The sequence below is a fragment of the Felis catus genome, chromosome C2 (assembly GCF_018350175.1).
Source record: "Felis catus isolate Fca126 chromosome C2, F.catus_Fca126_mat1.0, whole genome shotgun sequence".
Taxonomy (NCBI): Eukaryota; Metazoa; Chordata; class Mammalia; order Carnivora; family Felidae; genus Felis; species Felis catus.
In genome coordinates this window covers 75,733,465-75,755,880 of record NC_058376.1, presented here as the reverse complement: position 1 = coordinate 75,755,880, position 22,416 = coordinate 75,733,465, and the positions used below count along the sequence as shown (strand labels likewise).

The 22,416-nt window shown below is 39.2% G+C and overlaps 1 protein-coding gene across 2 annotated transcripts in view; it reads right to left on the bottom strand.

Moving 5' to 3' along the window:
- FGF12 (fibroblast growth factor 12) overlaps positions 1-22,416 on the bottom strand; it is a 560,445-nt gene that overhangs the window by 296,734 nt on the left and 241,295 nt on the right. The window lies entirely within an intron of this gene.

Genomic DNA, 22,416 nt, shown 5'->3' with positions numbered 1-22,416 from the left:
AGCATAAGACTCTCGATCTCTGGGCCAAGAGTTCAAACCCCATGTTGGGTGTAGAGATTACTGAAAAAAAAAAATAATTTTTCTAAAAAGTAAGAGGATAAACTAACTTACAGTGGAGTCTCTCTGCATTTAGTGAGGACAGCAGTATTCTTTATCCAGCTGCATCTCAGATCTATGAGCAAGCCTCCCAGTGGAGAAGCCTGAGCCACTGAAGGGTTCAAAGAACACTGATGAAAGAATTAGGAGAAATGGCTCTATGTCTTACCCTCACTATTACTCCATCCATGAAATTTTGGATATCTCCTATTCCTCCTGCTCTCACTTTTCCACAGTGGGATAAAGGGTTGCATAGCTGCTCCGATGTTCTATGATCTATGTTCTCATCTTTAAACCACAAATTGAAAGCTCAAGAAGAGAAAACACTCGAGGCTGGGAGGTGGGGGGGGGGGGGATATTCTGCATTTAACTGAGATCTCTTTCATTTAGAGCAATACTAGCTGAAAACAAAACAACCCCCCCCAAAAAAAAAACACACATAACTTGGTTTCTTTGAATACCAAATAAGGAATAAATTATTATTTTAAATTAAATAAAACTAAATTAAACTGAACTGAATAAAATACATTACTACTACTATTAATACTAAGTAAGGAATATAATTATTTGTAAAATCATTGTAAAAAACAATGAAAATTTCAATTCTGAGATTGAAAGCCACTTATAAGAGAAAGGAAATCTGAGCAAAGGAGTCTCTTTCTCTGAAAGAGCCTTAGCCTTCGGGCTTCTTCTGGCTTCCTTCTAGGTTTCTCACTGTCATAATCACCAGGCTCATGGCCTCCTCCGCCTGCAAGTTTCAGGAAGGCAGTTTCAGGAAGTTACCATGCTGGCCACATGGTAGGACAGATAAGGTACTGGAAATCAAGTTCTGGTCCCAGGACAGCACTAGCAGCCAGGGCACCATGGAGGAATTTCCTGAGCCTTCCTTTTCTCATCCATCATGGAAGGAACCTTACCTAGTTACATCCTTAGGTCTTTCCACATCAGAAATTCTGGGGTTTTTTTAAAGGCAAGTTACTCTGAAAGCAAAATAAATGATTGCTTTTGCTGCTGAAGCATACCAAGCCTTTGTCAAAATGAGAATTTCTTCTTGTTCTGTTTCATCTCTGCTGATATGATCTGTTTCTGTAGTTTTCCTGGTGCAGAATGATGTTCAATGTGTTACCATGTTAAACCTCATTCATCATGGTTTCTGAGGCACAAATGATAACTACCATTTGACTAACTAAGTTTTAGAATTCCCTGGTATTTTTTAAATGAATACTTCTTGTAAAGAGTATTTTTTAAATGACACAATTTAAGGAAACAACACACCACAACTGATGTATCTACTTCTTTCAGTTAGCTCGAGTAAGCCCCAAAGTTTTCTTCTTGCCCCAGCTGAACACCTACTTCCTAGCAGCCCCTATGCTGCATGCTGGGCCTCCAAGGAAAAGAGACCATGGCCCCAGGATGATGTGGCCAAAGCCCTGTCAAGAAGCTCACTCTCGGGGCACGTGGGTAGCTCAGTTAGTTAAGCATCTGACTTCAGCTCAGGTCATGATCATCTCACTGTTTGGTGGGTTTGAGCCCCGCATTGGGCTCTGCACTGACAGCTCGGAGCCTGGAGCCTGCTTCAGATTCTGTGTCTCCCTCTCTCTCTCTTCCCCTCCCACGTTCACACTCTGCCTCTCTGTCTCTTAAAAATAAATAAACGTTTAAAAAAAGAAGAAGAAGTTCACTCTCCTCCTAGATAATGATCCAATATTAACTGATAAGGAGTAGCAGCCCTCTGGGTTCAAAATGATATACTGCGTTGTAGTGAGGTGCCAGAAAGAAATGCCTTCTTTTGCGTCTTGTTGTGCCCCTTTGGATACAGTGGGAGAAAGTCAAAGTACTGAAAATTGGTGGTTCTTAAATGGCCATACGCCTCAGAATCACCTGGAGGGCCTTGTTAGAACAGATTGGGGGGGCCCCCACTCTCAGATTTCTGATTCGGGAGGTGCAAGGTAGGGCCGAGAGCTTGTACATTTAACAAGTTCCCAAGTGACACTGATGTTGCTGAGGTGGGCCCACAGTTGGAGAACCTCTTTTGAAAGGAACAATGATGAACTCAGCTAAGTAGTCTGGGATGAGGCTCTAACATGGGTAGGTATAAAGAGCTCCCGAGGTGGACTAATGTGCAACCAGGCTAGGAGAGCCACTGGTTCCATTCAGATGAAGTTACTTTCCCCAAATAAGCGCACTTACAAGATAAGCTTTTAAGTTTATGTCTGTTTCTGAGTAGCTTGCTGATTAATGGGTTCTTTGCTTGTAGGTTCAAACTTGTAGGAAAAGTCATGCTTAGGATGACACTTCCCAGAAAAGACTAGGTTGCAGCCCATATTTTCTGATGGCTGATTACATATGAGGTGCTGTGTCTCCCAACATTGTATTGCATCTGGGAAACCACAAAGACCAAAGACGGGGACCCACGGCAAACCGGATTGGTGCCAAAGGACACGAAGATTAATATGTTAATGCATTCATTGAAAAAACATTCTTGAGTGAGTCACTCTATGCTGTGCCAAGGAGCTCAGGGATGAGAGTAATATAATCTGAATTGCATCTTTGCAGCATGTGTCTTAGATTCATTAGAAGGAACTTGGAGCAAGAGATGCTGGAGAAAGGGTCATAGATAACCAGAGGGAGGAGGAAGAACTCTCTGTGAAAAGGAGGAGGAATGAGAGGCTATTAAGGAGGGTAGTGCCTAGAGAAAGAAGCCAGTTGAGCTGCAAAGATGACAATGAAGCCCTGACAATCCCAGGCGCAAGATCATTAGGAAGGTAAAGAATAGTGTTGGTATTAAAAGGCATCTGTGAAATATAAGGCGATTAAAGAGAAAATTGCTTCCTGTATAAAGAACAAGTTGGGTAGCAGCAATGCCCTTTAGCCAGAAGTTCTAAGGAAAAGCCAGTGGAATTTATAAAAAAGAGGGGGAGAATATTTGCTAGTAACTTCCATTCCAAATTGACTTATTTCTTCAGCCGCCCATAATCTGGAAACATTGCTGAATAAAACCCCTCTACTTGGTGTGCCTGGGTGGCTCAGTTGGTTGAGTGTCTGACTCTGAATTTCGGCTCAAGTCATGATCTCACAGGCTTGTGAGTCTGAGCCCTGTGTGTCGGGCTCTGTGCTGACAGCACAGAGCCTGCTTGGGGATCTCTAGCTCCCTCTCTCTGCCCCTCCCCCACTCACTTTCTCTCAAAAATAAAAATAAACATTAAAAAACCCTCTACTTAAAATTGCCAGCTTCCTTGAGATTCAGGCACTGCCCCCTACTCTTTGACACACCTTTATTCAGCTCCATTGTCTGTCTCTCCTTCTTTCCTTTGTCCCTGAATAGATGTATTCTCTGAATTCTATTCTTCTTTGGCAGTCTTATCACCTCAATTAACTGGAACAGTATTTTCTGTAGTGATGAATCCAACCTTTTCTCTCAAACTCCTACAACTATCCTGAGTTTAAGTCTCTCATTTCCAATTGCCTTCTGGACATACCGCCCAAGTTGTTTCTTAGCACCTCAAACTGGAGGATGCTATTTTATTCATCTTCGCCCATTCATGAGCTCCTACCATTCTTTTATTTTTTAAATGTTTATTTATTTTTGAGAGTGCACAAATGAGTGGGGGAGGGGCAGAGAGTGAGAAGGAGAGACAGAATCCCAAGCAGACTCCATGCTGACAGCAGCAAGCATGATGTGGGGCTCGAACTCACGACCCATGAGATCATGACCTCAGTCGGACATTTAACCGACTGAGCCACCCAGGCACCCTGTATTCTTTTAAAAAATCTCAAATGTATTTTGAAATTATCTCTGATTTCAACTGGATATGATTCTCAACTTTGTACTTTCTTCATTTCTCTAATATTATAATGACATTTCATGACCTAATTGCATGTCTCTTTCAGATGTTAAAATGATTGAGGACAATGAGTATGCTTTGTCGTCTGCATATCTGCCACCTAAGGCTTGCACTGATCACTTGTTAAATTGATTTGGGAAGATAAAGACTGCTACAAAGGGTTTATTTTAAGCTGTTCTGAAACTCTGCAGCCAATCTAGAAAACAACCATCCTCAGGAAAATAGGAGAATAGATTTGGCTGTCCTTATCAGTCAAGAGGTAGAACCAGGGATTCCTGGTCTTTTTTACTTTCTGATGCCAGTGCAGTCATATCACTCATTAAGAGGTCTCCAGCTCCAGCCTAGAAGGGTATGGCCTAGGGGTCATAAAGTGTGCGCAACCCTCCTGGCCCACTTTGTCCTCACCTGCAACACTAACTATGTGGGTCTAGTCATATGTGTGAATGTTCTTTGAAGTGGGTCTTCCAGAACCACCCAACACATAGATAACCAACACGGGATTATTTGCCTTTATCACCTTTTTAAAAAAATATTCTTTAATGTTTATTTATTTTTCTGATAGAGGGCACAAGCAGGGGAGCGGCAGAGAGAAGGGGACAGAGGATATGAAGTGGGCTCTGTGCTGACAGCAGCGAGCCTGATGTGGGGCTCAAACTCACAAACCTGCTCATGACCTGAGCCAAAGTCAGACGCTCAACAAACTGTGCCACCCAGGCTCCCCTGACTTTATCATCTTCTTATGTATGAGGGCAATCAGATTCAGATATTAAGTCTAAGATTCAAGCAGAAATGTAAAGTTGACTGGAGGTTTTTATTGAAATAGAAACTTTGTTGACTACAGCAGCCCCTTCAGTCCACTGATCCAGCCTTTATTCTCTCCTGTTAACACATATTCTGCTACGATCAGTATTATTTTTATGGATTTTAAAGCTTCCACTGGCAATTCATCTCAATATTTCTTTATATCCTATACAATGTAGAACTTTTACCCCTTCTCAGTGGATCTAAAAGGAACATCAAGCTTTTCTCAGTGTAATACAGCTTCCCATGAAGATCCCTGTTAAGCCACTCTTTAATCTTTCCTTTGTAGAATCAGAATATTCCCATGTTCTCAGACCATCCACTCCATAAATATATAGGGATTTCCTCATATGACATTGTGTTATGCATGAGGATACAGAAGTGAGCAAAACCAGATCCGGTTCTTGCCACAACTGAGCTCAGAGTCTAGTGCTGGGAGAGCCAAAAGGGAATCAAATAATCATACAAATTAAATGTGAAATTGCATCTGCAAAGAAGGAAAGGCACATAGTTGGTGCAAGTATAATACAAGCAGAGGGTGGTCAGGAAAGTCTTTGCTGAAGAAGTAAATGTTGACCTGAAGTCCAAGGGCTGAGAATAAAGGTAACTTTTTCAGATAAGGGAACACTTTTTCAGATAAGGGAATAGTATGTAAGAAGACTTTGTGGTGTGAGAGTACAAAGAATAAGGGGAAACTTTTTAATACTGAAAAAAAATTGTCTTTGTCACAAAAGCAATAGGATATCCATTGAAAGGTTTTGAAGAGTTGATGAGATAAAGTGGAGGAAAAATGCATTTTGAAAAGTCACTCTGACTGAAGTCATGGAAAATATCAAGTGAAGGGGGCATTTGGTCCCAGGATGGACTGTTTGGGAGTATTTTGCAGCAGTCTAGGTGAAAGAAATAAGATTTAAGTAGTGGCAGTATAGTAATTACTGATTAGGCAGATGCGGTTTGGGGTGGAAGCTACAGAATGAGTCAACAGTGATCTCTAGGTTTCTGGAATAATGGGTTAGTCTGAATACTGTTCACTAAATAGGGCAATGTTGCCAAAAGACACCAAGGGGAATAAGATCACAAGTTTAAATTTTTTATGTACTGAGCTTCAAGATTTTCCTTCACTAACTCTCTTCTTTGTTCCTAGTTTTTAAGCATTTTTCAATTTTTTTTCTGGAATCACTATAGCTTAAAAAGAAAGGGGGCACAAAGATATAGGGCAGTATCTCTTTAAATCTTCTGTTTTGCAGATGGTAAGAGGATTTCAAACATCTGCCACATTTGAAAACCCAACTCTATTTACCCTTCTAATACATGTTAATCACTCAACAAATTGAAAATAAAACAAATGATGCCTTACTCACCAGCTACACCATCTAACTTACCAATCCGTATGAGCATCCATTGTGAGGCTGATAACATTTCTCTGTCCCATAAAATATTATACACTAATTTGATAATTTGATAAAACTTACAGTTTTATTTAAATTTTAATTTATATTGCATCTCTCTCCAAGTTAAGTGCAAGTTCACTGATGGTAGTAACCACATCTTACCTTTCTAACACGTTGTAGAAAACGCTCTGGGATAAAGTACCTCAATCCGGGTACAATAAATATCATATATTTCCCAATCCCTAACAGTGTGTTGGGTATTGGTAAGGATATAATGGTATAAGGCAAAAGAAAAAGAAAATGCCAATATTGCTACTTAACTAGCTATGGAAAAGTAGGCAAATTAGTTCACTTCCCTGAGTTTCAGTTGCCTGAATTATTAATCTCTGAAGATTCAGCTCAATGGGATCCTGTACCTTAATGCATACTAACTTGTCAGAGGGGGCGCCTAGGTGGCTCTGTCGGTTGAGCATCTGACTTCAGCTCACGTCATGATCTCACGGTTTGTGAGTTTGAGCACCATGTCAGGCTCACTACTGTCAGCACAGAGCCGGCTTCAGATTCTCTGTCCCCTCCTCCTTCTGCACCCCATCCCATTCTCACTCTCTCTCAAAAATAAAAATAAACATTAAAAAAAGAAATCCATATTTCTTTATTTTTCTTGAGTAGAGAATAAATAAAGGCAAGTATGAATGAATATCTGAATGAGTGAAGTTAACGGAGGATACAGTGAGTAGAAAGGGTATTTATTAATCATGTAATCAGAGAACTGGAATCCTAACCCCAGTTCAGCCACTGACTCACTCTCTGATCCTAGGTGAGTCTCTTCTCTTTAGTACATTGGTTTCCTCTCCTACAAAACCTCTCCCAGTGATGCTGCACATTTTTCCTGGCACCTTGTTGTCACAGCCCCAGAGCCAGCGAGAAACTCTTTATCCCTTTGAGAGTAAAGAGTAGGAAGATAATCTGAGAGCACTGTTCATTTCCAGAGTGAAAAGAGCTCTTCAAATGGCAAATGACGGGTCTCAGATTCCTCCCTTGGATCCGCTCTGTTACTTTCTTCTTGTCTTTGTGCAAGGGACAGCAAGAGAAATTCTACTTTAGGAGATGCAGTTGTTTAACAAGTGAGTCCTCAGAGATTCTAAAGCCAGAACCTTGTGGGGCAAAGACGGGCAGGTAGCAATTACCTCACAAAGATTGCCCTGGGCTTCCAGAAACAACTCGAACCATTACAGAATGTCTCTGTTCATAGTTCAAAGCTCCAGAGTTGTACCAGAATTCTATTTCCTAGGTCCCATTAACCCCATACAATTTATTTTTCCTGAGAAAGACAATAAAACACAGCCTTTGCTGCTGATTCGCCTTAACCCCACTAATTGTACATACATTTTAGTAGCCTAATTTCAATCTACTGTATGTCACATAGATCACAATTAGAGTGTCATTGAATGGTGCCAAAATAACGCTGCCTGGTAATCAAGATGAGCCCTATGTAAAGAAACCCTAAATCCTACCAGATAGAAAAACAGAAGCCACATGGGTCTATCAATAAGCTGAAAGAATGACTTTTATTTGGGAAGATTGGAAATTAGAGAAGACTTATTACAGAGAAATCCAGACATTTGCTATGATCTCCATCTTCTTTGTTACATGTGTAAGCAGTATAGTTACTCAGGACTAACCTTAGCTGAGGATTTCATTGCTTTCCGCAGCTCTATCACAGTAGCCTCTAAATCACAGTCAGAATGGAATATTCTTTGTCTCTTGTATATGAAAGTCTTCAAAAAAAAGTAGATGATACTGCATAAGATATATATTTTATAAAAAGATGAATAACTTGAGCCATTACAGAACAGTAGTGCGGAATAGGGCTGGAAATATTGATGGTGAGTTTTGAATACTTAGCTAAGTAACTTTATCTTGCAGGCTACTGAAGATTTTGAAAAGCAGCTTGCAACACAATCAGCAACCTGCTTGAGGATGTGCAGCTAATAACTTCATTTTGGCTTAATGCCTCAAATAATGTTTTGCTTAGGGCCTGGGTTCAAATGTATCTCAATATTCTTTGTAAGCTTAGAAAACAAAAATTGTTTTAAACTCCGGTTCTAGCTCAGTATAATCTACATTTTGGTGCGGACTTTGCTTTACCCTTCCTGCTCATATTGAAGGCGTTTGCTTCACACAGAATAAGCCTAGATGAAAACTCCCCCTCAGGGTAGGTGTTGCTCTATGATGTACATGCAATGCTCTGTAGCTTATGGGAATTAGGAGAGCAGCAAGCAGAGCAGGTGGCAATGAGAGGGTTCACACATAATTGCTGATAAGCACTGGTACTGAGGGATGCAGTATTGGCATAATGCCAGGCATCAGGCTCATCCAGGGACTCACGGATCTATCCTTAAATTCAGCGACCATAGATTCTTGGAGTTCCAAGGAGTCCCTGTAGTGTCTTATAAAGCAATAAGATTCTACTGGATCACAGACACTTTTGCATGAAATTTAACGAGCTGATTGTGAGGGAAAAAATAGAAAAATGACCATCAATCTGGCTGTGTCGAGTTCTTCAGCCAAACCCTAGAACTTGGACCAGCATGCCACACAGTGCACGTTCCCTCCTGTGCTGTTCAGTCTGACCTTGAGAGCTGACCTTGGAAAAAGAGCAAGAGATATTTGATTCGATGTCTTTGAACCTGAATTCACCATCTGCCACACTTCCTTCTCTCCTCTTACTTCCCAATTTTGTCATTTATGTATTTATTAGGATTACAGGTTTTTCACTCACAGACCTCATTTTTTTTTTGGTCTTACTTTTTTTTCTTTTGTCTTTTTTCCTCTTGGCTTTGTGTGAGACTGTTTTTGTGTTCAAAATTGATCCTAACATTGTTTCTGGAACTGGATGTGACCTTCACATTTAGACAAGACTGGAACAAGTAGAAAAAGAGCAAAGTATCCTGTCATTCCGCATGTTCTAAGAACAATTCAAACAAGCCTGTTCCATAATGCTGACAAGATCTCCCCAGATTCTGCTTTTGGACACACCATTGCCAGGCCCGCTTCCAGGCATGGGAGGCCAGGAATGGTAGGAGACTGCCACCTTGTGGACTTAGTGGAAAATGCTTTGCTCTGCAGGTTGGTCCAAGTTTTCAGTTTAGCTCTCAAAACACGTTTAAGAAGACTATTTTAAAATGCCGTGAACACCTTCCAGTCACTGAAGCAAATCCTGAATTTATGAATTCTCCGTCCTAGGTATTCTCTGAGTGGCAACAGAAATATCTGTACAATGAATCCGTCCTCGGGTAAAATTTAAGGTGAAGGACAACCCTAGCTTCCCTTCTTTACATAAAAGATTTGAAGCAGTCAGAAATTCAAAGAAAAATGAGCACTAATTATGCAGATCACATTCAAACTAAAATTTACATAGTTTCTGAGCAGTAAATTCCACCCATGGTTTAAAGTAGAGACTAATTACTGCTCTTCCATTAAATCCTCCCTCAGGAAATCTCTCCTTTCCTTGGAACTACCATCCATTTTACAAAAAACAGTCACCTTTTCATATTTAACATCAGCGATTGTGAAAGGAATGGCTTATGGACCATTTACATTGAAATCACCTATAATGTGTTTTTGGTTTTTTGTTTGTTTTTTTGTTTGTTTGTTTGTTTTAAGTGCATGTGTCTTGAGCCCTAGCTATACCACAATTAAATCAGCATCTCTGGGGCTGGAACCTAGTAATGGGCATTTCAAGTTAGACTCCAGTTGATTCTCCTGCATACTGTGGACTCCAGTTAAAGGCCCCAATAGTTTAATTTTGCTGTTGTTTCCCTTGCCAGAGGACACATATCTAGAAAAATGTTGCTGTGGCCCCATGTCAAAGAAATCACTGCCTATGTTTTCTCCTAGGAATTTTATGGTTTCAGGTCTCACATTTAGGTCTTTAATTCATTTTGTGTCTATTTTTGTGTATGGTGTGAGAAAGTGGTCCAGTTACATTCTTCTGCATGTGGCTCTCCAGTTTTCTCAGCACCATTTGTTGAAGAGACTGTCATTTTCCCATTGTATATTCTTGTCTCTTTGGTTCTAGATTAATTGACTATAAAAGTGTGGGTTTATTTCTGGACTCTATTCTGTTCCATTGATCTATGGTATATTACTCACTCATAACGAAAATGAGATCTTGCCGTTTGCAACAACATGGATAGACCTAGCGGTTACGATGCTAAGTGAGATAAGTCGGTCAGAGAAAGACAAATACCATAGGATTTCACTCGTATGTAATTTTAAGAAACAAAACAAATGAACAAATAGAAATAAGAGACAGACAAAAAGCAAACTCTTAAATATAGAGAACAAATTGGTAGTTGCCCAGGGTGGGGGGTGGTGAGTGGGGACATAGGGAAAATAGATAAAGGGGATTAAGAGTACACTTCTCTTGATGAGGCTGAAAAATGTATAGAATTGTTGAATCATTACATTGTACACCTGAGATTAATATAACACTGTATGTTAATTATATTTGAATGAAAAATAAAATTAAAATATAAAGTCCCCAATACTCTTTGCATTTGATCCAGAGATTAAGTAATTTAAGAAGTGATCTGCCTTGTTCTTGCGTATTAAACTATTAGTAGTTTTTCATAGCCCAACTTCTTGGAACAGTCCAGGAAGCTCTCCCAATTTATTCGAGAAAATTTAAACGCATGCCTTCTCCTCTGAGTCCTCCTGCCCAGTCACATCCTTATACATGTTATAAAGGAGTCATTTAAAAATATTTTTTAAAGTTTTTTTAATGGTTATTTATTTTTGAGAGAGAAAGAGCATGAGCGGGGGAGGGGCAGAAAGTTAGGGAGACACAGAATCCAAAATAAGCTCCAGGCTCTGAGCTGTCTGCACAGAGCCTGACATGGGGCTCAAACTCCATGAGATCATGACCTCAGCCTCAGTCAGATGCTCAACTGGTGCCCCATAAAGGAGTCATTTTATTCCACCTTTATACTTTAGCTCATCAGAGATCTGTGTTTTTTCTGAGAAATCCCAGAAGGTGAGGAGGGTCCCACTCATCTCTTTAGAGGACCCAACAACACGACATGCATCAGCATATTGCATATGACAAGATTTAAAGAATTCATCCCAAGCTTGGAATCTTTTGGCTAAAAGCAATTAGCCAAGCAAGAAGATTTACAACACAGCCACTAAGAAGTAGCCTCCCACCCACCTTAAAAGCAGCAGACCAATTGCCCTTAGCGGAAAACAGCCAGTCCCCTCATGCCCACTTAGGCACTGAGACTGCAGTTACCCAGACACACCAATCATGTTGCAACTGCTTGGCTGTCTGCAGTGCCCCAGGAATCCTGAGCGACAAAGGAGACAGTCATCTGTTCCACAGCCTAGCAATTGTATCATTAAACAAATTGCTCCATAACATCAGAAGAGGCATTCTTTGTGACAGCCAAGTGATATAATTTGTCTTGATTCCAGACATTGGAGGCATCTGTCTGGAATCTGTGCAATTCATTTGATATTGCAGGTTTATCTACAGAAAAGCGAGACTATAGCCAGACACTGAACAGAAGTAAAAACATTAAGTGTCTACTTAAAAAGCCATAGTTTTGCCTTTTTGGCACAAATGTGTGGAAACTTTTTCTCAACTCTTTTGCTTTATACAAAATGATAACCATAACTTGCTATTGTCTAGACAGAACTGCTTTCAGAATAGGCAGATCAATTGGCCTCAACCACTGGAACATAACAATAGTTCCATGTAAAACACAGAGTTCGTTTGGCTCAACACGTCCGTTTCTAATAGTGATGCCTCACAGAAGTAGTAAATTCAGCAAATGCTTAGTGAGCACCAACTCATGTAATGAGCCATTAGATGCTGCAGAATCAAAGGAAGGAAGCATGCCTCACATTGGGCAATTCAGGGATGGTCTGATAGAATCAGTCAAGTCCCATGTAGGCCTAAAAGGATGCACAGTGTAGGTAGCTGAGACAGGACACAGCACAAACAGCAGCCAACAAGCAGAGTTATTCCTTTCTTTCTACCCACCCCCACTTTCTTTCTAGTGAGGTCAGCATCCACACATAGAACCCATTCAACATCGGCTCTCAGATGACTGGCATCCTCACCTTGAATGATCTTTCCCTGCACACACACTCCCCCAAGCAACCCACTTCCATGTCAGACGTGGGTTGTACCACCTCTGAAACCCTCAACTCAAACACCCAAATCTGACTCCTGCCCTCTCACCCTTCTAGTACTTCCTTCCACCATTCCTCAACAATTCTTCAATCTTCTTGAGGCCACAATCCATTGTTCTCCCCACTCTCCACCATCACATGTCCTACCTTTTCACAACTGGCAGACTTCTACTTATCTTTGCCATCTTTGATTAAGCAAAACTGTTTTTCTAGCAATAATCCTGTCCCTTTAGACCAGAGGTGGTCTTCTTGCTGTATATGCTTTTGTAATACTCTGGATTTCTCCCATCTTCAACCTAACCAATCTTCAAGACGATTGTTTATGTTTTGCCTTCCCCAAGAGAGGGAATGGGAACCAAGACAACAGAAATCATTGCATTTCCTATCTGTTGCTATATACCTAGACTGTTTGGCAAATTGATGCTTAAAACCATTTGTTGAATCAATAAACAAAATGATGAAGTCTAATGTGGCCAAGGCATAGAGAAGGCTTGGGCAGCAGAGAAAAGTCAAGCTAGAAAGTCAGGTTGGAGCCATTTTCCAGAGTTCTTGAGCATTCAGATAAATTGGTTTGGTTTATTGTCTAGGTAATGAGAAAACAGAGGGGTCTTTAAAGATGAAGAGTTCCCCCCCCCAAATATTCATGTTTCTCAATAACTATTACAGTTGATTATTAAAACCATGTATACGTTTATTGCAGGAAATTTGAAAAACTTAGTGAAGTAGAAACAAGAAAAATAACCCATTTCTATAGTACTGTTATTTGATTTTGCTTTTCCTAGTAATTTTCTAGACATTTGTTTTACACAGTGGGGATAATGTCATGCAGTCAAGCTTGGACAGTATTTTGCTTCTCCTCAACATTGTAAAGTAAGCACTTTTTTCTTTTTACTTAAAAACCTTTCATAAGCTTCATTCAATGGCTATTTAATATTCAATCGTATTACTATATTATTTTTTACTATTTTCTTATTTCAAAAAAATATGATTTTAAACATTTTATAACTTTATTGAAACATTATATAGTCAAGTGCATAAATCTTATCCACTCTGCTCTATGAAATTTACAAATATCTACTCTCACACAACTACTACTCAGAACAAGTACTTAGTATTAACAGCACCCAAAAGCCTCCCTGATACCCTTTTCCAAGCAATACCCTCCAAAGGTATTTTTTTTTGTACTTATAGCACCATAAATGACTTTTTCCTGTTTTTGAACTTCATATACTTTGTTCCTGACTTCTTTGGCTCAATATTACATCTGCAAGATTCATCCGTACTGTTGTGTATAGCAGTGCTGCATTCATTTTTCACTACTTTAAAGTATTTTTAAAGTTTATTTATTTATTCTGAGAGAGAGAGCACACACACATGAGTGGGGAAGGGACAGAGAGAGAGGGAGAAAGAGAATCCCAAGCAGGCTCCACACTGTCAGCGCAGAGCCCATCGCGGGGCCCACAAACAGCTCACGATCTGAGCTGAAACCAAGAGTTGGACACTTAACTGAGTCACCCAGGTGCCCCCTAAAGTATGTTTTGGGTAAACTATGTTTACCCATTCCAGGGTTGATGGATGCACGGTTTATTTCCAGGTTGTGACTATCACATATAAGTTTCTATGATTATCTACACTTTTTTCAGTCATATATTTAGCCCAAAACACATTTTAGTGAAAGGGTTGCAGACATCTACCAACATCGTGGAAGGAAAGTTGTTTTTTCCTGAATGTTCCTCATCCAGTTATTCTGCATTGGGTAAATAAAGTATTTTCTGGAGCGCCTGGGTGGCTCAGTCAGTTAAGCATCATGAACTCACAGCTGAGGTTATAATCTCGCAGTTCACAAGTTCGAGCCCCGCATTGGGCTCTGTGCTGAAAGCTCAGAGCCTGGAGCCTGCTTCAGAGACTGTGTCTCCCTGTCTCTGCCCCTCCCCAGCTCATGTTCTGTCTGTCTCTCTCTCAAATAAATAAATAAATTTTAAAAAATAAGTTAAAAAAGCATTTTCTGATGTTAGAGCTGGATGACTGACTTTAAATCAATTTCTGCTTATCTGTTCTTTACTTCTAGTGCCAAATTCATGTGTTAGTGAGGAACACCCAAATACAAAAGGAAACATTCACCAATAAAAAAGGCAGTGGTGGTGGTGGAGTGGGAGACACGATATATACCAGAATGGCCGACCGACCACACATAGACATTAAAAGTCCAAAGTAAATATTCATTTTACCCAAGTTACAGCACCTTGACACTATCCTGGTCTCGGGAGGTACTAAACTTTGGTTCTCAGTTATATGCATAGATTGTGTGATGAGAAAAACCTTGATTTGAATCTTGGTTTGGGGTGTCTGGGTGGCTCAGTTGATTCAGCATCGGACTTCAGTTCTCACGGTTCATGGGTTCCAGCCCAGTGTTGGGCTCTGTGCTGACAGCTGAGAGTCTGGAGCTTGCTTCAGATGTCTCCCTGCCCCTCCTGCGCTCACACTCTGTCTCTTTCTCTCTCAAAAATAAATAAACATTTTTAAAAAGTTTGAATCTTTGTTCAACTCTGTGTGGTCTTGGTAAGTTACATTACCCCAGCTCCTCATTTCAAAAATGGGGCTAAGAATATTAATATCAGCAAGAGTAAATGCATTTTAATGTCTATCATATAACTAGATTTTAACAGATATTATTTGTTATACTGACTAATGGCTACCAACACGCAGGGCATTTTAGCTTAAGAGGCTCAAATAAGTTTAATTTCAGGTACAACAATGCTTAAATATAATCCTGAAATAAATCCCCTAAAAGCCAGAATGACAGATTTGCTGAAATCCAACCTACCCATCCAACTCTGACGCTGTAAATTTATGTCAATATCATGTTTAATCTCAGCAAATTATAGCTGTAGCCAACAGTGAATTTTTGTATTCTGTTTCAGAGTTCACAACATGCTTCTAAATTCAAATCTAATTCAATAATCGTGACATTCCGGGGGATACATCTTTATCTGTACAAGTTATCAATTTATTGTGTCTCAGCTCAAATCTATTTTTCATTATCTGTGCTGTGATAATGGACTTGAACTTTTTCAGCTTCTCTCCTTTCCAGCAAGCATAATATTAAGCTTTGTCAGTAGAGGGCACTGGAGGAAGGGGTTTTTCTTCCTGTTTGCTAGTGAGCTACTATACTAGATTGATTTTCTTATTATAACTGCATAGAAGCCAGCAGCTAGTATGTGAGACGAATCCAGTGGTGTTTGGCCTGGGTCATATGCCTAGAATGTGCAATCCTTTAGTGAGCTAGTGGTCCCATCACTATCCCAGTAACCACCTTGGCATGGATCTGCCAATGTGAATACCATGCATCCCAGGCCTTACACCACTCTGCACAGCAAGCTCCGGTCAGCCCAACTCTCTGTGTATCTTCCAGGGTTCAATTCCTACCATACCTATGCTTTCTCTAGCATTACACTTCTGGGGAATGCAGTTACTCAAATGTCTCATTCCCACAGAGGAAGTCTTCTTCAGCTCCTAATTCTTACAGTGCTTGGGGCTTAGCAATGCCCAGGATCAAGCGGCTCTCCCCAGTGCTGACTCCAGCAACTCTACAGCAGGTCTTGAGGTTCAGCAATTCCATGTGTATTGCTCTCCAAGTATGGCAGGAAGCAGGCTTCTAGCAAGTCCAAGTGGTGAGGTACTTCAGTGACCTTTCCATCAACCAATGAGCTATGGCTTTGCCTCTTTCAAAGGGATTTGGATTTCAGCCAAGGGTGGAGGTTGGGGACTCTACCTTAGCACTCTTCCTCGGCCCTACAGATAACAGCTGCTCCTTATATATGCTATTCCTACATTCCATAGAACTCTATTTATTTATTACTAGACAATTCTTCATTACTTCAATCCATGTAATACTTAATAATCTTTATCTTAAACTTTCCCTTTTCAAATTCCTGTGTGGTTTGTCTCTTCAATGGACCCTAACTGATACACTATCTTACAAGATGAAGAAATTCAAGTGCAGCCCAGACAAAACCAACACCCAAACCCAGATCTTTTAATTGCAAACTCCTGTGATTTTTCTGCTACATTGAAATACTCATTCCATAAATAAAAGCATATCAGGTGAGAAAGGAAGAAATACTTAATTCTATAAAATGGCTAACCTTAGTGTCACTTGATAGAAGTCTCCTCCATTCTCTTAGGCACTCAAAGAAAAAGTATCACACCACAATATATGTTATACTTGGACTCCCCACTACACAGAGATAAACTTATAGGAACCTATAAAAGAGGAAAAAGTGAAAACTGACACTATATGTAATTTTAATCACAAAGCAAGTTCTGGAAGCCATAGGCAACACTCAACACCAGTAAAACTCAACACAGGACACCAAATAAAACTCAACATGGATCACAGGTAAAACTCAACATAGGATACCAGGTATACTGACATCTTAACTTTTGATGAAATGACTGTACAATTGTAACAAACATAATGTAATCAGGTATTCATTTTATGGCTCACCCAAATAAACAAAACTGAGTACAAAAGATGTTTGACCCTTCATAGTAGTCAAGGTTCATTTACTGAGCATATAAATAAAAATTGGTTCCTAAAATTAGAATACAAAGAAAAATCAATATGATACAGTTCAGTGAATTAAGTATCCAGTTACCAGGCTGGCCATGGTCCCTTCTCAGCTTCTAACAGTGAACAGATCATTTGGCTACTATATCCAATAGTCTTAATTTAGAGTGATTTAGAGTAAAAATAGCAAACTCTATATCAATCCTGTATTTCCTTTAGCCTCTAAAACTCTTATCCAGAGTATTTCTTTTGGTCACAGCTTGTCATGTATGTGCAACACACTTCGGTAACTTTCCTCTACCTGGAATACATTTCCAACAATGGTCAACCACTATCTCCTACTCCCAGTTCAAATACCACTGCAATCATGAAGGATTTCCTAGTCTCCACTAATAATACGAAATGTAATTGCTTCATCATTGGGATCCCCATAGAATTATCTGTGCTTCTTTCATAATGAGTACTGTGCTTTGCTCTGTGTGGTCACTACTTGTGTACCTTCCTTCATCTCTTTGGAAGCTGTATATTACTCAGGGACCGGAAATCTTTTTTTTCACATTTATTTACTTTTGGAGACAGAAAGAGACACAGCATAAGCAGGGAAGGGGCAGAGAGAGACACACACACAGAATCTGAAGCAGGCTCCAGGTTCTGAGCTGTCAGCACAGAGCCCAACGCAGGGCTTGAATTCACAAACTACAAGATCATGACCTGAGCCGAAGTCAGACGCTTAACCGGCTGAGCCGCCCAGGTGTCCCCAGAAATCTTTTATTGTTATGTTTCACTGCCCTAACTGTAAACATGATTGTTTCCACACTGACAGTGCTCAGTGATAAACATTTAGATAATTTCCCATGGTTACACAGTAGGTATATAGAGAGAATGAACAGGAATACAATCCAAGTCTCTTGACTTTCTAACAACCTTCTTTGTATTATGTCATTGTGTCAAGAAACGAGATTTAAAGATAATAACCTCAGGTCTTGGGGGAAGAGTTGAGAGAATGGAAACACCATGATAATTACCAGTTTGATAGCACAGTATGCATCGTGGTTGGCAACAAAAACATTTAAAAGCCTTATGGCCAAATCATAAGAACTGAAACCAGCCTACAATACTTGAAATTTATTTGGTGTCATTATGACTATTGAGTAGGGCACTATCATATAAAAAGCTATATTTGTGATGATTATTAGGTCCTTAGGTATCTATGCACTGGAGATAAATAGTGTTGGGATTGAGTAGATTACTGTAGTTAGGAGGTTACTAAAAAGCTACACCCTACTTGGGGCACCTGGGCAGCTCAGTCGGTTGAGCGACCAACTTTGGCTCAGATCATGATCTCACGGTTTGTGAGTTCGAGCCCCACATCGGGTTCTGCGCTGACAGCTCGGAGCCTGGAGCCTGCTTGGATTCTGTGTCTCGCTCTCTTTCTGTCCCTCCCCCAACTCATGCTCTGTCTCTCTCTGTCTCAGAAATAAATAAACATTAAAAGAAAAAAAAAAAAAACAGCTACCCCCTACAGAGAATGTGTCAAGATCTGGTATATCATCACATGTATTTAGTGTATATTGCACTTAATCTTCTGCAGTTTGCTTTTTTACTCAAAAATCTGTTTCTAAAATTTATCCATGTAAAACTACAGTTTTAACTTATTCATTTCATGGCTCTATAGTATTCTATTGTGCTAATTACTAAAATGTATGTATCTATTACATTGAGTTGCTAACAGACTTTTGCTCCTCTAAACCACGTAGGCTAAACATTCTTATATGTGTCTCTTGGTGATGTGTAAGAGTTTTATCCACAGCATTTGCCTCGGGGTGGAATACATAGAATATGCATATTTTCAACATTATAAATTATATTTTTATTCCCTTGTCTTTTTATTTTGGCAAAGATCTCCAGTACAATATGGAATAACACTAGTGAAATTGGACATCCTTGTCTTATTCCTAGTTTTAGTAGGAAAGCATTCAATATTTAACCATTCATTTTGAGGTAAACTATAGGGATTTTTGTAGATGCTCTTTATCACTCTGAGAAAGTTCTTTATATTTCTAGTTTGATGAGAGGTGTTTTTTTTGTTTGTTTGTTTTGTTTTGTTTGTCATGAATGGGTGCTCAACTTTGTCAAATGTTTTCTCTGTATCTGTTGAGATAATCATGTGATCGATGTTTTCAAACCTTTATTCTGTTAATATGATGAATTATATTGATGAGTTTCAAATGATAAACCAACCTTGTTTCCAAGATAAAGTCCACTTAGCTGTTGTTTGTTATCCTTTTTATATATTTTTCAGTGTTTGTTAAGGAATTTTTTGTGGCTGTTAAATCTGTGCTAATTTTCTTGTAATATTCTTGCCAGGTTTTAGTAATGGGGTTATGTTGACCTCATAAATCAAGTTTAAAATTGCTTCTTCCTCTACTTCCTGAAAGATTTGGGGTCATTTTTCAAAGTTGGTTTTGTTGGAGCCTAAATTGTATCTTCTGCACATTGGCTAACTCTAGGGGACGCTACACAAACTGAAGTCTGTATGAATGGCACTTCCCCTGGAATTGTTCAGGGCATAGCTCTCGTGACTGCACACACTAACTTGCTGTGATTTTCTCAGAACTTGGATGTTATTGTTCTACTCTCCTAGCTTCCATCTTTATGAGATCTCTTCACCTAATTATTGTTCCTTTGAATCTGGTCGGTCTTTCTCTCTGGCTATTCCTAAGATCACTTTTTCTTTAGTGTTCTTTAATTTCACTATAAATCCTTGATATATTATTTCCTTATACATAGGTGTGTATTTCTTTTTTATTATCCTACCTAGTTGCTACACACTGAATGTCCTCTCAAAATTCATATGTTGAAAACTAATCCCTAATGTGTTAGTATTTAGAGGTGGGGCCTTTAGGAGGTGATTAGGTCATGAGAGTAGAGCCCTCATGAATGAGGTTAGTTCCCTTATAAAAGTGACCCCAGAGAGCTCCCTTACCCTTTATATCATGAGAAAATGGCCATCTATAAACCAGGAAGTGGGCCCCAGAAGACACCAAATCTGCCCATGCCTTCATCTGAGATTTCCCAACCCCCTCAACTGTGAGAAATGAATTACTATTGTTATAACCTACCCAGTCTATGGTACTTTGTTATGGAAGCCCAACAAAACTAGTTCCTTTGTGTATCTACAAGTCTTTCATCAGTTCCAGACAGTTTTCAGTGAATTTTCTTCTCAGTTACCTCTATTCATTCCTTCTAGGACTCTGAGCTAACTATTTATTGTGACCTCCACTATCATTTAACCTTTTATATTTTCTATCTCCTTGTCTTTGTATTATTATAATCAGGGTAATCACTTCATATATGGCTTCCATTTCACAAATTCTCTTGTTAGCTCTGTCTGATGTGCTAGTAAAACATCCACTGAATTTTTAATTTTAATTAATTTTTCCATTTTTGAAAGGTGTATTTTTTCCTTTTGGACACTAATTTGGTTGCATTTGAAAATCTCTTGTTTCTTCTTTATGTATAGCTTTTTAATCTTATTTCTTAAATATTTTATACAGCGCTCTTTAATAGTCTGAAATTGATAATTTTAATACAGGAAGTTTTTGGTTGTTAAGGGTCTAAATTTGTTATCCGTTTTACCTGGTGATTCTCATTAAGAATGGCTTTTTGTTTTAAGAGTTTGATGTTATCTGTAAGCTCAAATTTCATTTAATCTCTTTTTAAAATTTTTAAATGTTTATTCATTTTTGAGAGACAGAGACAGAGCATGAGAGGGGAAGGGGCAGAAAGAGAGGGAGACACAGAATCTGAAGCAGGCTCCAGGCTCTGAGCTGTCAGTACAGAGCCTGACATGGGGCTCGAACCCGCTGACCGCAAAATCATGACCTGAGCCGAAGATGGACACTTAACCGATTGAGCCACCCAGGCACCCCTGAATTTATTTCTTTAAATTATGAGGATCTTTCTTTGTCTTTGGGAGTTATATCTAATAATGGAAGTAAAAGCACTCTAATTCTCTAAAGTATTATTCAAAAATGATTACTGTGGCTGTTTTCCTCCAGGGAATATTTGCTTTTTGTTTTTGTTTTTGGTCAAGAGTCAGAGGATGCTACTGATCTGTAACCACTTCTGCCTATTTGGGTGTGTGTCTTGGGGGCAGGGGAGGTTGTCTCTGCTTAAAGCAAGAAATCTTGGTCTCAGTTGTCCCACCACAATGGTCCCCTGGGATTAGCCTTCAATCTCACACTCATATCCACTTTTGTCTTGACTAGTCAGTAAGCCAAGTTCATTTGTTTAGATAAAATTTAACTAATTTAGATTTAAATACCATTTCTTCATCAGCTCAAAGTATTTTTCTAAAGGAATAGTTCATTTCTCTAAATAATACATCTGTAAGACCAAGGAGATTTTGTTTTCCCCATGTAATAGTCTTGGTCTATGACTTCCCTTTTAATCAAGATTTGGCAAAAAGATAAACATACAGGTATCCACATTTGTCTTACGAAGAAAGGCTTGCATGTTCTAATTCCATAGTTCTCATTCAAAAGTATAGTGTTTTTTATGTTTTATCCACAGAATAAATTAAACATGTGGGGTGCCTGGTACAAATGCAGTCTAGGAATGTTATATACTCAAAAAGAGTGATATGAACAAAAGAAGTAAAAATAATTGAATGTCTGGTAGAAGGAAAAGAAAAAAAGCAAAAGTTTATGAATAAAAGATCTACTTCAGACACTTAAAAAGAAATGAGGCTCGTCGGTAAGGACAAGATACAAAGGGATGTTGCATTTCAGAGATTCAACATGAAAAAATGGGGAAATTCCCTTGACAGTTAGGATAGAAACAGCAAAGCATGAAAGGCACATTCACCACACTACATGGTTCACCTTTTCATATGATGAAGGTATCAAGCCATTAACCAAGACTTCACCAAAGATAAGAAATGGTTCTAGCTGTTGACTACTGTAGATCTGGGGAGGGGGAGATGTAACCATAAGGGTGAGGCAACACTGAGAAGGTATCTAGTATATAACCAGGCAATTAATTGTGAACACAAAGTCAAAAAGAAGCACTAAAGGCTCACAACTATATTACAGCTATTCTGGATGTCTGTGGGCTTGGACATCTCAGATCAGTTTTTCCAATAATATTAATTTCCCTGAAACATCTATTAACATTTATTTTCATTTTAGTTGTTATTAATCTGAAATGGGGAGAATATTTTTGAAATAATTCCACCATCAAATGTCCCCCTCCCCCCCACTTACTGGCAAGAAATATACTTTTACTGAACTTTTAACATTAAGGCTAAGCCATGACACTTAGTGCTTGGGAATGAGGGGGCAAATACTTCCTCAATTAAAAGTCTACATAGTAGGAAAGGAGAATATTATATTCAGAAAATTTCTACGCGATGGAATGCGGACATGGAAACCTTTTGAGGAAGAAATACTGAGTTTCTCTCAAAGGGACAATAAAAGGGTCTCTGGGACTCTTAGGTTCCCAGTGCCTCCAC